Source organism: Notamacropus eugenii, chromosome 5 (assembly GCF_028372415.1).
Source record: "Notamacropus eugenii isolate mMacEug1 chromosome 5, mMacEug1.pri_v2, whole genome shotgun sequence".
In the NCBI taxonomy this organism is placed as follows: domain Eukaryota; kingdom Metazoa; phylum Chordata; class Mammalia; order Diprotodontia; family Macropodidae; genus Notamacropus; species Notamacropus eugenii.
In genome coordinates, this window is record NC_092876.1 from 314,962,332 (window position 1) to 314,977,144 (window position 14,813).

Below are 14,813 nucleotides of genomic sequence, written 5' to 3' on the forward strand. Positions count from 1 at the left end.
CGTGCATGCACACATATATATTTACTTTGTACATGTTTATGTATGTGTGTGAATATATTTTTCCTGGGTGTTTATTTTAGGAAGTGACTTGCAAATCTTTTCTATTTCCACTTTGCCCTCTGGTTCCTAAAGAACTGTGCAGTTTTCTCTTAAGATTTAAGATGGGTAAGATTTTGTACTTATTGTGTCAAGTGTGTAATTCTCTTTCCAATTCCTTCTTCCATAGCTCTAATTTCTTTTCCAATTTTTTTTCATCTATCACTCATTTCTTAAAAAAAAACAAAACAAAAACAAAAACAAAAAAAACACATTTTCTGTCTGGAACTGTAGCCATAGCCGTGGATGGAGCAGGCTAAGGGGCAGGTGTCGAATTCGGGTCGGCACCGCGAAAGCCAGAGGCAGGAATCATGCAGGCTTCAGTCACATCTCTAGTCAGAAAGGAAGCCATTCAGGCCACAGCCAGAGAGCTCCTCAAGTTTGTGAACTGAGAACCCTCCTCCTTTCATGTGGTGATGGAATGTAGAAGCCGACTCCTACAGGCCGGCTTCTAAGAGCTCAAAGAAAAGGAGAAATGGGACCTGCAGTCTGAACGTAAGTACTTTATGACCAAGAACTCCTCCCCCATTATCACCTTTGCAGTGGTGGGCCAGTAATCTCCAGGCAATGGTTTTAGCATCATTGGGGCCCATATGGACAGCCCTTCCCTTTGGGTGAAGAGCAGGTCCCATAGGAACCAGGTAGGCTTCCTGCAGGTTGGTGTAGAAACCTATGGGGGTGGCATCTGGAGCACCTGGTTTGACTGTGACCTCACCTTGACCAGATGAGTTATTATCAAGAATCCTACCTCAAACCAAATTGAGCAGCAGCTGGTGCACCTGGAGAGGCTGATACTGTGCATCCCCCACTTGGCGATTCATCTTCATCGGATTGTCGATGAGAACTTCAGTCCCAACACTGAGACCCATTTAATATCCATTCTGTCTACTGTGGTCCAGGAGGAGCTCCAGAAGGGGATGCCTGATTCAGGATCTCCTGCTACCCAGGCAGACTGACATCAGTCGGTGCTTATGTCTCTGCTGTCTGCCCAGTTGGGGCAGAGCCCTGAGGATATCCTGGAAATGGAATTGTGTCTCACAGACACTGAGTCTGAGGTCCTGGGAGGCGCCTATGAGGAATTCATCTTTTCCCCCTAGCTGGACAACCTACACAGCTGTTTCGGTGCCCTCCAGGCTTTGATTGATTCCTGTTCAGCCCCAGTATCTCTTTCCTCTGAGCCTCACATTCGAGTGATCACACTGTATGACCACAAGGAGGTTGGATCCCTGAGTGCACAAGCGGCAGAGTCGTTGCTGACAGCTGGTGACCTCACCCCAGAATGTGACAGCTTTTGAGGAGGCCATACCTAAATCCCATAAGATCAGCGCTGACATGGCCCACGCTGCGCACCCTAACTACCTGGATAAACATGAAGAAAACCACCTACCTCTTTTCCACAAGGGACCTGTGATCAAAGTGAACAACGAACAACGCTACGCTTCCAATGCTGTTTCTGAGGTGTTGATCTGAGAGGTGGCTGCCCAAGTTGGGGTGCCATTTCAGGAGTTCATGGTCTGGAATGATTCTCCCTGTGGCAAACCATTGGGTCCATCCTAGCTGCTCGTCTGGGGCTATGGGTGCTCGATTTGGGCAGCCCCACGGTGGCTATGCACTCCGTCTGTGAGATGACGTGCACCTCCAGTGTGCTGCAGACCCTCACTCTCTTTAAGAGCTTCTTTGAGCTGTTTCCTGTTGTAAGCTGCAGTTTTGAAGTCAATTGAGGCCTTTTGAGAGCTGTTCTTCTGTTCCTCATCCCATTAAGCCCAGAATGGCAGCTCTCATCCTATTCAGAATTGAAATATTAAAATGAATTTTTCATTAAAAAAAATTCACTCTTTTTAAGAACTACTAATTCATCTCTTCCTGGAACTCTAGTTGTATCTGTGCCCGAGCTTCATTTTTCTTTGAGATTTTGCTTGTAGATATTGTGGAATCACTCTTTTCTCCTATGTTTGTCTTGGGAATTTGTGTCTATATAAATACCTTTATATTGTGGGATTTTTTGTTTTGATTTATTTCTTCATTTTCCTAGCCTACTTCCTGACTTTAGACTTGAAGTTAGCACTAGGCTTTGCATACTTCTGGAGGGACGTTCTGAACTAATTTTGTTGATGCTGTGTGTGTGTGTGTGTGTGTGTGTGTGTGTGCGTGTGTGGTATTGAGTGTTTTGTAATTCCAAGATCTTGGTGATAGATCAGACTGAGGCTGAGATCTGTAAGCTTCCAGTGCTTTCAAACTGTTCTTATCCAAGGAAGAGTCTTCTCCTTTCTGATCTGAGTTCTCCATGTTCCTGACCTGGGTCTGGGTCTGAGCAAAAGTAGACTGCTACAACACTCAGCCACTATCAGTCAGATAAAAAGATTTCCTGGTTCAGAACGAAAGAATTATAGACAACCCTTTTGTCTTGAACTCCTGCCCTGGTTATAGCTTTACAGGCCTCAGCCTGGACTTGACCCTGGAAATGACAGCAATCTTTGCTTCTTATTTCTGAGCCATAATACTGGTACTTTCATTTGAACTTGCTCTTCTCTTTGTACAGCAATCAGGCCTTGTCACAGCTCCTGACCACCAAACACCTCTGCTTCACGCAATAGTCCTTCTCAGGACACCCTGAATATGTCATCTGGAATTGGGTAAGGGAAGACCAGAGAGGCCAGATGACACTTGGCTCTTGTTTGGTGCTTCAGTATGTATCTGGAACCTCCTCAGGCCCTTAGTCCCAGCCTCTCCCTATGTGCTGAAATGTTTCACTTCTGGGAGTGACCAGACCATGCTCTCAGTGTACACAGCCCTCTCTGTCTATTTTTCTAGACTGATCTGGGATGGAAAAATGAGTCCACGTGAGTTTATCTTGGATTTTCCCATCAGGATTCATTCTGGCTCCTCTTCTAGATCTTTTAGGATGTTTTTTGGTGGGAGCACCTTTTAATTCTTCCTGCTACTTCCCCATTTTGCTTCCATACTCATACTCAACTTTTAAAAGTTAGCTTAAAGTAAGCATCAAGAGATTAGAAATGCAAACGAAATCATAAAAAGAATATGTGAAGCTTAAAGTTTGTTTATGGAATATTGAAGTAAAATAAAGAATAGAAATTTGGTTTGGTAATAATCAGTAGAGTGTTATTTTGTTATTACTAAAATAACTCACTTGATGCAGTGCTTTAATGGTCAAAAACACATTAAACACGTTAACTAATTTGTATTATGTATATTATGGCTAGTAGTAAATAGATAAACCTCATTTTCATCTGTAGTATAAACTAGAAACACATTCTTCCTTTTTCTCCCACCTAATGCTTCCCTTAGTCACTGCCCATGGACAGCCATTGCTCCAATCTGATACAGCCCAGAAATGGCTATGTTTCTTGACATGAGAGATTTAAATAATGAAAACTATGAATAATGTCCATACTTCGAGCCATTTCCACAGAGAATATGAAGCATTATGACAGCTTTGTAGGAAATTCAGGGAAAGTAAGGGTTTAGGGCAAGAACCACTGAAATAATGATCTCTCTCTCTCTCTCTCTCTCTCTCTCTCTCTCTCTCTCTCTCTCTCTCTCTCTCTCTCTCTGTATGTGTGTGTGTCTCTCTGCTGTCTCTTTCTCTCCTTCTTTTGGGCCACAAGAGGCTGGTATTACCAAACAGAGTTTCTGATTTAAACATGAATTTATAATTTCAGTTGAGTTGTAAAACATGGAGAACAGTGGCTAATCGAGAAGCCCTACAAAATATAATGAGCTATGAGCATCAGTCACTGTCAAGTTAATGCTACATTCTTATATTAGGAACACTAATCAACTTGGAAAAAATTCTGTTCCATTCTGGTTTTATTTTTTTCCAACAGTTACAAAATTAGTCACTTATAGAATATTAAAACTGTCGTTCATTATACATGAAAAATTTTACTTTATTTTGGGATAGAAGGTACTGAAATTAAAACACAGTGCCACATATAGAAACAAGTGAATTTCTTATAAATGAATGTTATTAGCTTTATTTTTTAATTTTTTTCTTTCTTCACTTCAGTTCCCCTCATTTTCCTCATGTTCTTTACCTTCCTTTCCCATCAAAATCCTTTCAGCAAAATCCATTTTGTAACATAATTTAAATCTTCTCTTTGCCCATGTTGTCAATCTTGTGTAGCTTTCAAGTTGTTTTGGAATCATTGTTTCTTTTCTGGGAAAGGGGGGGAAACTAAAATTTGATATAACAGAACTAATTTATTTCTATCCTTGTGGTTATATTCATCTTTATAGATAGTTCCTCTGACAGTCAAAGTTACGACATATTTTGTCATTTCTATCTGTATTACTTTTGTTAATGATGATCAATAAACCGTTTTAGAAGGGATTCTGCCCAACAGGTTCTAGGCCATCCCTGAAGTATTATGTAAATATATGGAAGGCCCAGTCTGTCCACAAGGTAACTCTTGTCCCAGGGCTGCTTTATCTTCTTTTGTGATCATACATCTTTCATCCCAAAAGCTTAGAAAAAGAATCCATAGTTTGTTGTTGAAAAAAGTGACCAGGAGAATATTAGTAACTAAATCAAAATGGAACCTATTTCATTGTTAGACTGCTCTCAGTGTTAAATCAAGGTGAAATCTACTTCTCTCCCACAAATATTAATTCTATCTCTGTAGTAAATTAAAAATAATTCTAATCCACATTCCACAAAACTGCCTCTCAGAGCTTTGATAGTAATGGACATATACTCTCTAAGTCTTATCTTCTCAAATGAATTGTGGCAATGAATTAATTCAATCACTAATATCCCATTTGTAAATTTTGACTGTTAGTCCACTGAAGCCATACTGAATAGGCAGCCAGTTACTCTTCCTACAGATAAACTTGTTCCTGTGTGTTACAATATTTGTGAACTATGATATGCTAAGTCTACTTTGAGGCTCCAAAAAGATAATATAGTTTGGGACTCAGTCCATCAAATCCTGTACATTCATCATTGTCTAGATTTCTTTTAGAAGCATATGTTATATCTACTACACAAACTCATGTACATATATACTCTTTTCCTATTTTGTTATAAACCTTTGAGTTGTCTCTTGACATCTGGCAGGGATTGTAAAAAACACATTACAAAAGATTAAAGGTACAACCAAATGGCCTTCTAACAATAAAGGGAGATTAAAGAGAATAGTTCTTCAAATGATTTGAGAAAGCATGCCATAAACATTACATTATTAAGAAGTGGTACATTAATTAAAAGCAGTTATGAACTTCTTTCCTTTTGTGAGGTCAGAGGGGAGGAAACGGAATTCAGAAAGTCCCAGTTAATTTAAGCAGTTCTTAGATATTAGTGGAGTGCCATTGCCACTCTTGATGTTTACTTGTCCTTTGAAATATATTTACCATTATAGCATGTGAACTATATTTGGGAAAGCATCCATTTGAATTTAAAAATTTGGATTTTGCAAAAATGGCAGCGAAAATTATTTTGCTAACATTTCAGGAAGCAAAAGAACATAATTGTTTTAAGTGCTGGTACATCCTTCAACCTTCTACTACCATCAGAAATAAAACCAAAGAACTGGAGGATGAATTGAGAAACTGCTATTTAAAACAAAAGATACAATGTGGCTAAAAGGAGTTTTGGAGAGCACTCTCTCCTCATATAGTAAAATCTGGTTAAATTATTTCTCTTTGATGCTCTTTTGTTTTTTTCCGTTTGTGGTGCCCATCCCACATTGGGCTCCCATTTAGTCATTTTTTCTCCCTGTAAAAAAGCATTGTCTTAGAGAAACAGATATAAAATATGATTCATATTGAAAGATCAATTACTTACAACTTAATATATTAATGCATTATCTTTTAGTGTATTTTCTTTTTCAATAAGAGCAAAAAGAAAATTTGGGGTGGATTAAGCCAGAAACTGATATTTCACAATGAAATTTCTATCAACATGTTTGAACTATAGAAAATTTTATAGGGCCAGGAGAGTTTTTCAGGGTCAATGAAATAGTACTGAGTACCTACTCACACCTAATACTGAGTAACCACTCATGCTTCCTACTGTAAAGCTGTTCTTATTTGGATGTGTCACTTCTTTTTTGTTAAGGGAAACGATATGGTGGGGAAGAGGGCAGAAGGTAGAGAAGAGATATAGACTATTGTGTTTGTCCTTCATTCTCAAAGAGGACCATGACATCAAGACGATGACATGACTTGCAGTTGATTTTGATTTGAGTGAGGGAGGGGCCAACCCACTTTCTTCTCCTAGGTCATCTAGATCCAGGGCCTGATATACAGCAGGACGACTGGAGATGGCCCAAGATGCAATGTGAGATCATGGCCCTTTCAGGCTAAGGTCTTATAGCATTCTCACTTTGAGTGAGATACACCCAGTCAATGAATAGGTTTCTTTAAGTAGTTGCTCAAGGGATGACCCCTTTAATCAAAGAAAAATCAAACTGGGAAGAGAGGACCCTCAGAGTTCCTGGGTAAAAGAGAAACAATTTCTATTTAGTATTTAAATCTGTTCTGTGTTAGGTGGGTGGGGACTTGTTGTGCACTCTATGAGTTCCAGAGTGAATTACGCTTGAGGCTTGATCTTTGAGCAAGACATATAACCAGTAAAACCAGAGGAGAAAATGGGAAAGTCAAATAAGGAGATACAGGAGTATTTGTAGGCAGGAGGGATTGAACCCATATATAGGAAAGATTGAAGATCAAAGATTAAGGGAAAATTGTGAAAGTATTCAACTGGCGGTAATAGGAGGAAATCAGATCATACCTACAAGTAAAGGAGTTGGGTTTTGTGAGGAGAAAGGTCATTTCTTCGTGAGAGATTAGAGGTAACGAGGAGAAAACATGGAATATTAATGATGGTAATTGGTTTTGAGTTGTAGAATCGTGACAAGGAAGGAACTCATGTTTAGCAAACTCTGTTTTCTCATTAAAGTGTAAAGTATAGTATAAGTATAAAATATAAAGTAAGGTCTTATTTTTTAATGAAATTTTTTAATGAAACAGGTAGCTAGACAACAAATTAAATATGAAACAGATTCGTCATTGTTTCAAGGTTCAAGGTTCAATGGAAAGGTTCATTTATGCTTTATATATGTTGCATGTATTTGCTTTCTTGTTGTCTACTTCATTAGATCATTAACTCCTTGAGAGCAGGGACTATCTTTTGCATCTTTTTGTATACCTAGAACTTAGCACAATGCCTGGAATGCAGTAGGACCTTAATAAATGTTTATTGATTAACATTTTCACTGCAGTTTCAAAATATAGTATGCAAATCAATAAGTATTTACTGAAGAATTGTTCAATGTCTAACAGGATTTTTTGTCCTATCGAGGACAGAAAAGAATTAGAAGACGCCTGCTTGCTCTTGAGTTTAGTAAAACATGATTAACATACACAACTAAGGAAAGTGAAATTTAAGCAATTTTGTTGAGTATCTATCTATGCAGAATATAAATTCGGGCACTAGAATGGTTACAGTGATAAACAGATTATTTTATTACTCTCTCAAAACACCAGTCAATGCTTATTTAGTGGATAGTGTGCTAGGTCTGGAATTAATAAGTCCTAAGTTCAAATCCAGTCTTAGGCACTTACTAGATGTCTGAACCTAGATAAGTTATTTAACCTTTTCTTGCCTCAATTTTCTCATCTGTAAAATAAAATAGCACCTATCTACCAGCATTTTTGTGATGATCAAATGAGATAATAATTGCAAAGCACTTAGCACAGTGCCTGGATCATAGCAAGAGCTATATAGATGTAGTGTTTATAATTATTATTAATAGGAACATTTATTTTTTTAAAGATGCATTATTTTAATGAAATAGCATTCTGAATGGATTGCAAATTACTTGGAATCCAAATTTACTCTTTTTGGTCATAAATAAGCATATATTAACTAAGTTGAAGAACAGGTTATGAAGAGAGTTGGGGGGCACATTCAGAACAAATAGTCAAAGATAGAGTCCTGGGGAAGGGGAGGAGGGAGGATGAAGGACGACCAGAGCCTCTCATCTGTGTCTGCTCTAGACAAAATTGATCCTGCTTTCAAAGCCTTGGTTCAGGGCACAAAATGAAGCATAATAAGGTGAATTTCCAGGGGGCACAGTTTTAGGAAAGCATTAAGGTGTATCCAAAGTTACACATCCAATCAAAGGTGGGGGCTGGGACTCTCCTTGGATCTGTAGCTCCACTTCCTTTTATGGACTGAAGGAGAGCAGTTTAATAAGTTTCATTCCATGCATTTCAGCTCTTATGAAATATTCTTATAGTTATGTCTTTGCTCTAAAGACATCTTTCATCCCCTAGCTAACTTCTTGCACTTTGATTCTAGTTTCTTTGAATATGCATCCAAGCTTTAGGTTGCTGGCTCAAGAATTACTACTTGCTTCTCAATTAAAGTAATCTGATTCAGATAAGGCTGAAGTGCTACATATTTCTGCTTTAAGTTCTTTAGGTTTCTACTTATGTTTACTGTAATATCTTTCTAGATACTTCAAGCTAGTCAGTTCATTCTTATTTCCCAGAAGCTTGTAGTTTTCGGTGGTGGTTGTCAGCTTGTCTATTAGGTATGTGTCCATTTTGGAGAATATGTCCACCAGCACCCCTTGATGTCCCCTTCAGCAAGCCCTGTGGCTTCCTCAGCCATCTCCACCACTGCATGATGTTTACTTGGAGAAAAGTGGAGGGAGAAAAGATGGAGGAAGGGATGGGAATGGGAATGGAAAGGGGTGGGAAGGGAAGGGAAAGGAATGGAGAAAAGGGGACAGAGAGGGGAAAAAAGAGGAGAGAAGGAAAGAGGAGGGGAAGGGAAAGTAAAGAGAAGGGAAAGGGGAAAAAGCATCTAAATTTATTTTTAACAGAACTCTATATATAAGTAAAAGCTGAAAATAGTTTTTAAGTAGTCTCATTAAAAGTCAATTTTTGACAGTCAATGATATATCTCTAATAGTCATTGAAGTGTGTTCTTTAAAAGTTATAACTTTTGCACTTATTCTTAGAGTAATATCAATTCTTTGAAACCACAAACAAGAAACACAACAAACACAAAAAGTGCAATCAATTGCATTTGGAAGGCATGAAATACATCAAGCAACTGGCAGAAAACTAACTTAAGGTGAGGAAACCAGAATGTTTCTGAAATACCTATTCAAGGAGAGACTTTTCAGAAAGTATAATGTTGGTAAAAATATACATTCATAACAATTGCTGTCATAAAATAATATCAGTATTTTAAATAATTTGCTCAACACTGAATTTGTCTGGCACTCTGCTAGGCACCAGTATTATAAAGAAAAGTATGTAACAGTTTCTGACCTAGAGTTGCTTATAGGTAGTAGAATATATTAAATCATACAGAATTACCTAACGTTTAGAGAAGTTCAGTGCACTCAGGACTTGAACTTGACTCAATCCTTTCCAACTTTAAGTCCAAAATTCTATCTACTATACAAAATGGCTTTTTAGAGGACCATAGCATGATGAATTTATAGCTGGAAAAGATCTTAGAGGTCAACTATTTCAACTCCTTCATTACAGATGAGGAAACTGAAGCCAAAAAGGTTGTATGATTTGTCCTGAGTGCATTTCTGAATTCAAAGCCTTCCTATGTGACTCCATAACTCAAAAGAGTCAAATGTGATTGAATGATTAAACAACAACAAATTGAGGCATGGAGAGGTTACTTGATTTGACCAAGTTCACGCAGTCAATAAGTAGCAGAGGTATAAATAAAACTTTTGTCTCTTGAACCTAGGCATAACCCTGTACCATTATGAAGTTGGTAGGGTAGACTGCACCAACATTACCTTTAAAATGTGTATTGCCTTTTTAAGAGATGAAAATGTATAATTTGGTATTCCAGCAACCCTCACTAACTTTGCATATTTTTTTTTTTTTATTACCATCCTTGTTTAATTAGCAGACGTACTGTTATTGGCACTTGCTGCACTTTCTTAGGTACGAACATTTGCTTTCAGCTTATTTGGCTGGAATTCTCTGTTACTTCCTAGCTAAATCTGATTTTACATTCTCTCTCGGGTGTACAAAGCACTCAAATGCACACTCGGGTTTTTTTTTTCCAATGCAGTAGATGTGAATTTCATTGCAAAGTTTTTGTTGATTAAAAGAAACACAAATCATCTTTGTTAACTCATGGAATCAAAATAAGCTTGGCATTAACTGTCCTACTTTGATGAGGCATATTAACCAATACATCTTCATTTTATCAGAGAGAGAGCTAGATGGAGCAGTGGATAGAGTTCTGGACCTGGAGTTAGGGAGATGAGTTGTAATCCTATATCAAACACTTATCAGTTGTGTAACTCAAGGTAAGTCACTTAACCTCTGTAAGTTAAGGATGATAATTTCATCTATCTTGGAGGGCTGGTGTGAGGAAAATTAAGAGGAATTAATCTAAATAAGACAGGCCCTATGACTTTACTGCCACTAATGTAATTGTCCTTGATTTTACTGTGAAAATTCCAGATTAGCATTTCTAAAACACTACTTTGTCTTATCACTCTCTAATTGGAAAACCTTCTGGGGTTCATCATTGCCAATTAAGATAATATTAAAAACCAATCTCTAAAGTCTGATGCCTAAAACCCAACCTATTGCCTGTCTTACCTGCTCCTGATACTGACACCTAAGGCTCAACCACTCTCTCTACTGTTATTTACTTATTTACTACTCAGACCCAATCTGTACTCTTCATTTAAACAAGACTATTTTACTCACTCTTCCCAGAACATGATTGTATTACAGACTTGTAAAACTTTGATTATATCTCACTTACATGGAATGCCCTCTCTCTTCCTTTCCATTAATTTAAACCTTACCTATCCTTCAAGGGAGAGTTCTCCATTATCAGCAATCTAATAACACGGATTATGTTACCCTTACCTCTCAAGTAGGAGAAAAGCAAGTCAAAAGACTATTTCTCGTGAACATATGGATGAATAACTGATAGTTATGACTATCCTGTGGCCATTTATATATTAAAGAAGATTCTGTTAATCCACAATAATCTCTAACTGATACATTTTCATGCAGTATGGCAAAGCACAGTGAAGAATTTTAGATAGTGCAAGGGAGAAGTTTTTGCCTGGGGATCTTATATCATAGCATGACTACCTGCTCTACTTATCAATACAGCTGAACCTGAATTTATATCAAAAAGAAAACATTTGCTATATGCTGAATAATTTTCTGAGTTTTGTGGATCAAGAAAAATAGATGAAACAATCCTTCATCTCTATTGTTTTATACTGTCATGGGATAGACAGGACAAACATGTAATGGGACACAAGACAAAAAGAGAAGAATGGGTTCTTTGTTTATCTACATGAGTAAGTAGAGGCTGCTAGCTGATGACAATGAAATGATAATGAAATTGAGTTATGACAAAGTTGTAACTAAGATGAGTTGATGAAACCTTATGCCTAGGTACCACATGGTAGCATACTTCTTCCCCACAGTGATATAGAAATTGTCATCTTTGCCTCGCTCCACCTGAACAATTCACTGCTGGCCTATGCCACACAGTTCAACCTAATTTCCTTACCTGGCCATGGGCTGCTACTTCCATGGATCTTGCCATTGCAGTACCCTTATACTGAGGTATATTCCTATCTCCAATCCATACAGGAATCTCTAGTTACTTACTGAGCAATCTCACCAGTATACACAAATATGGGTTCCTGTTGTTCAATTCAAGCAAAATGCTCAGTTTGAGTCCTATATATACAGTCCCAGACTAAATAGGATGAGCCAATTTTTCAGTTTCCAATGTGAGGACTTCCCTGCAGAGGTCATCTAATTTGACCTTTCTAATGATTAATGCTTGTCCCATTAATTTGTAACATAGAGCATATATACAACACTTGGTATTGCTATTTCACTTTGAATGTGCAAATATCAAATATCATCTTTTCATAGCTGATGTGTAAGCTCCTTGAGAATAGAATCTCTCTTATGTCCTTAGCTTCCCCTATAGTATCTACCACATTAGGCATTCTACATAAACTTAGAATTTGTTCAGTTGATAAGTAAAGTGACAGAAGGGTGGCAGAGGATTATTAATTGATGGAAATTTAGCCAACATAGGCCATGGAGACCCATGGGATGAGTGTCCTAGCAAGGCAAGGAAAGAGCAAGGATTTATGAAACACTGGTCTGACATCTTCAGAAAGCTCTTCCTTTGACACATGGGAGTAAGGGTCAATGCCCCCACTAGTATGGTATTCTGTGGGATCCTATGCTTACCAAAGGAGGGACATAAGATTATTGAAGAGAAAACTAGGATTTAGATTTCAGGCATAGGGCTATTCTTCCATGGTAACTCCTTAACCTTTTGAAAAGAATCTGAGCTACTAGCTTTCAGTGACTAGGTATGTGGCACTTCTTCAAATGTCACATAAGAATAAAACTACATTTGACAGTCACAGTGCTTGGATGACTATGGATTTTTATCTATGCTCTATTTGTATCCAAATATTTATGTACATGCCTGTATGTATGTATATACACATACATATATATATATAGTAAGAGTGTGTTGTATAAGTATATCTAATGTCTTGCATATGCAAATCTACTCTCATAAATGCTATTATAAATGGGTATCCAGAATCAAGGACTTGGCGAGGGAGAGATATACAGAGAGAGAGAGAGAGAGAGAGAGAGAGAGAGAGAGAATAGATATGGATATCTATACACATAAACATACACAATACATATATACATCCACAAATATACTTTATGTATATACACATATATGTGTATGTATACACACTTGTTTGTGTGTGTACATAAGTATACATATACACATATATGTACAACATGTGTATGCATATGTCTATTTTGGTTTCCCTGCTCTAGACTGTTGGGTCCTGTTTTTAAAGTGGATTTTTCTGCTATCCCTAGACTGCTATATCTCTTTCATCTCAGGGTATTGGAGGTATACTTTCTTTTCCAGAATTCTTTCTGAATAAAGACTACATGATGTGTATTTCAACTATTTGCTTCATTTTCCTATAATCAATTAAGAAGAGACAGGAAGTGGGGTGACAAGGACTTCATGATCAGAAAGGCCATTGTCACTTTCTAAATTTCCATTGTGATCCTTGTTAATTTTCAGCTGGTCTGATGCAGAACAGAGGAAAAAGTGGTTTAGGTTCCCTATAGAAGATGTGTTTGAGAGCAGGCTTTGTAAAGTACTCATGAATTGTTGGTCAATTCCCAGATGAAAGGTGTGGTAGGAAAGCAAAGCCTAATAACTACAGTTCACAGGCTGTTTTTATCTCTGGAGAGTCTTGGAGTGACTCTTTTTTTTTTTTTTTTTTTTTTGCCTCACTGTCACTGAAAAGTAAGGAAAGGCTAGAAGATGTAGTTTGGGCCAGGAAAAGGGAGATGACTATGGGGTGAGAAGGTGGGCAAAAAAGATGAAAAGAAAATGACACCTCAAAGATTTCTCCTTAAAGAAAGAATCACGAGGCTAGCTTGTTGCCAATGGGTACATTTTTAATGCATCTGATGCTCTTTTATCCTGTTGTTTTTTGAAAGTTGAAAGAGTTGTTTTTTTCTTGTGGTGGAAACAGGAGAATGATCCAGCTGTCTGCATGTAGATCTGTGTTCTGTTTATTTTAACAGAATACTGCATTCAAAGGCAATTGATCAGCAGGATTTGAGATGAACTACAGAGCCCACTAAGAGCAAAAGCAAACCCAAGTCCCACTTCTCCAGTAATCATCAAATCACCTTCTAATTACTGTAGAAAACAGGACACTTGTGACAAACCACCAGAGTTGGCAATTAGAGAAGATGAAAGGCAAAAAGAGGGATAAGTAATAGAGTATCATGCCAAAAATTGGGTAAATCATAAAAGGCTAGCCAATAAGTTTGAAAAGAGGGAGATTGGCTTTACAGGATGTGAAGAGGTCAAGACCATAAAAGTTAGCTAAGGCAGGAAATAGCAGGTAATCGCAGTACATTTAGGATCCATGCTATAGAGTTTGGGATAATAGTTAGTCAGGGATTCAGGGTAGAAAATTGGACAACAATGGACAAGAATATAGGAGAAAAAATGTATATGAAAAGGTAAAAAAAAACTAACCAAATAAACCAGGTACTATATGCATTGCATCAACAGAAAGATTGAAAATTGATTTTGGGTCAGAATCTGGGACCTGGATAGAACTTCAGAGTCCAGTCCAATTGCGTATCTAAATATTACTCTCCTCTATAGCATCTCTTTACAAGTGATTCTATAACCTCTGTTTGAAGGCTTCCATTGATACCATTGCCTTCCAAGAAAGTTCATTTCATTTTGGGTTAACCTTAGTTAGCACAAAGATTTGTTGTGTTTGCCTTTCTATCAAATAGAAACCTAACTTTCATTAATTTCCAACTCTACTTTTAGTTCTGCTTTGTGAGATCAAGTAGAGTGAATTAAATTTCAATTCCACACTGGACACTCTTCTAAAAGCTGAAAACAGTTATGTATCTCTAATGTCCTCCTTTCCCAAACTAAACACCCCCCAGATCCTTTCATTTCAGATCTAAAGCTTCTTAATACATTGTGGCCAAGAACAATATCAGTCTCAGAATATGATTGCACTTGTACCAACAGATGATGGGATATGTTGATAAAATCATGCCTGCATAGGGGAAGGAGTTAAGAATCAGATGGAGATGGGGGTTTGAAGGACCCTCACAGAAGGAAAGAC

General features: G+C 37.6%; 1 pseudogene; it reads left to right on the forward strand.

Annotated features, from left to right (window-relative positions):
* The first annotated feature begins 402 nt into the window (after positions 1-402).
* Positions 403-1,817, forward strand: LOC140509225 (aspartyl aminopeptidase-like; annotated as a pseudogene).
* Positions 1,818-14,813: the final 12,996 nt, after the last annotated feature.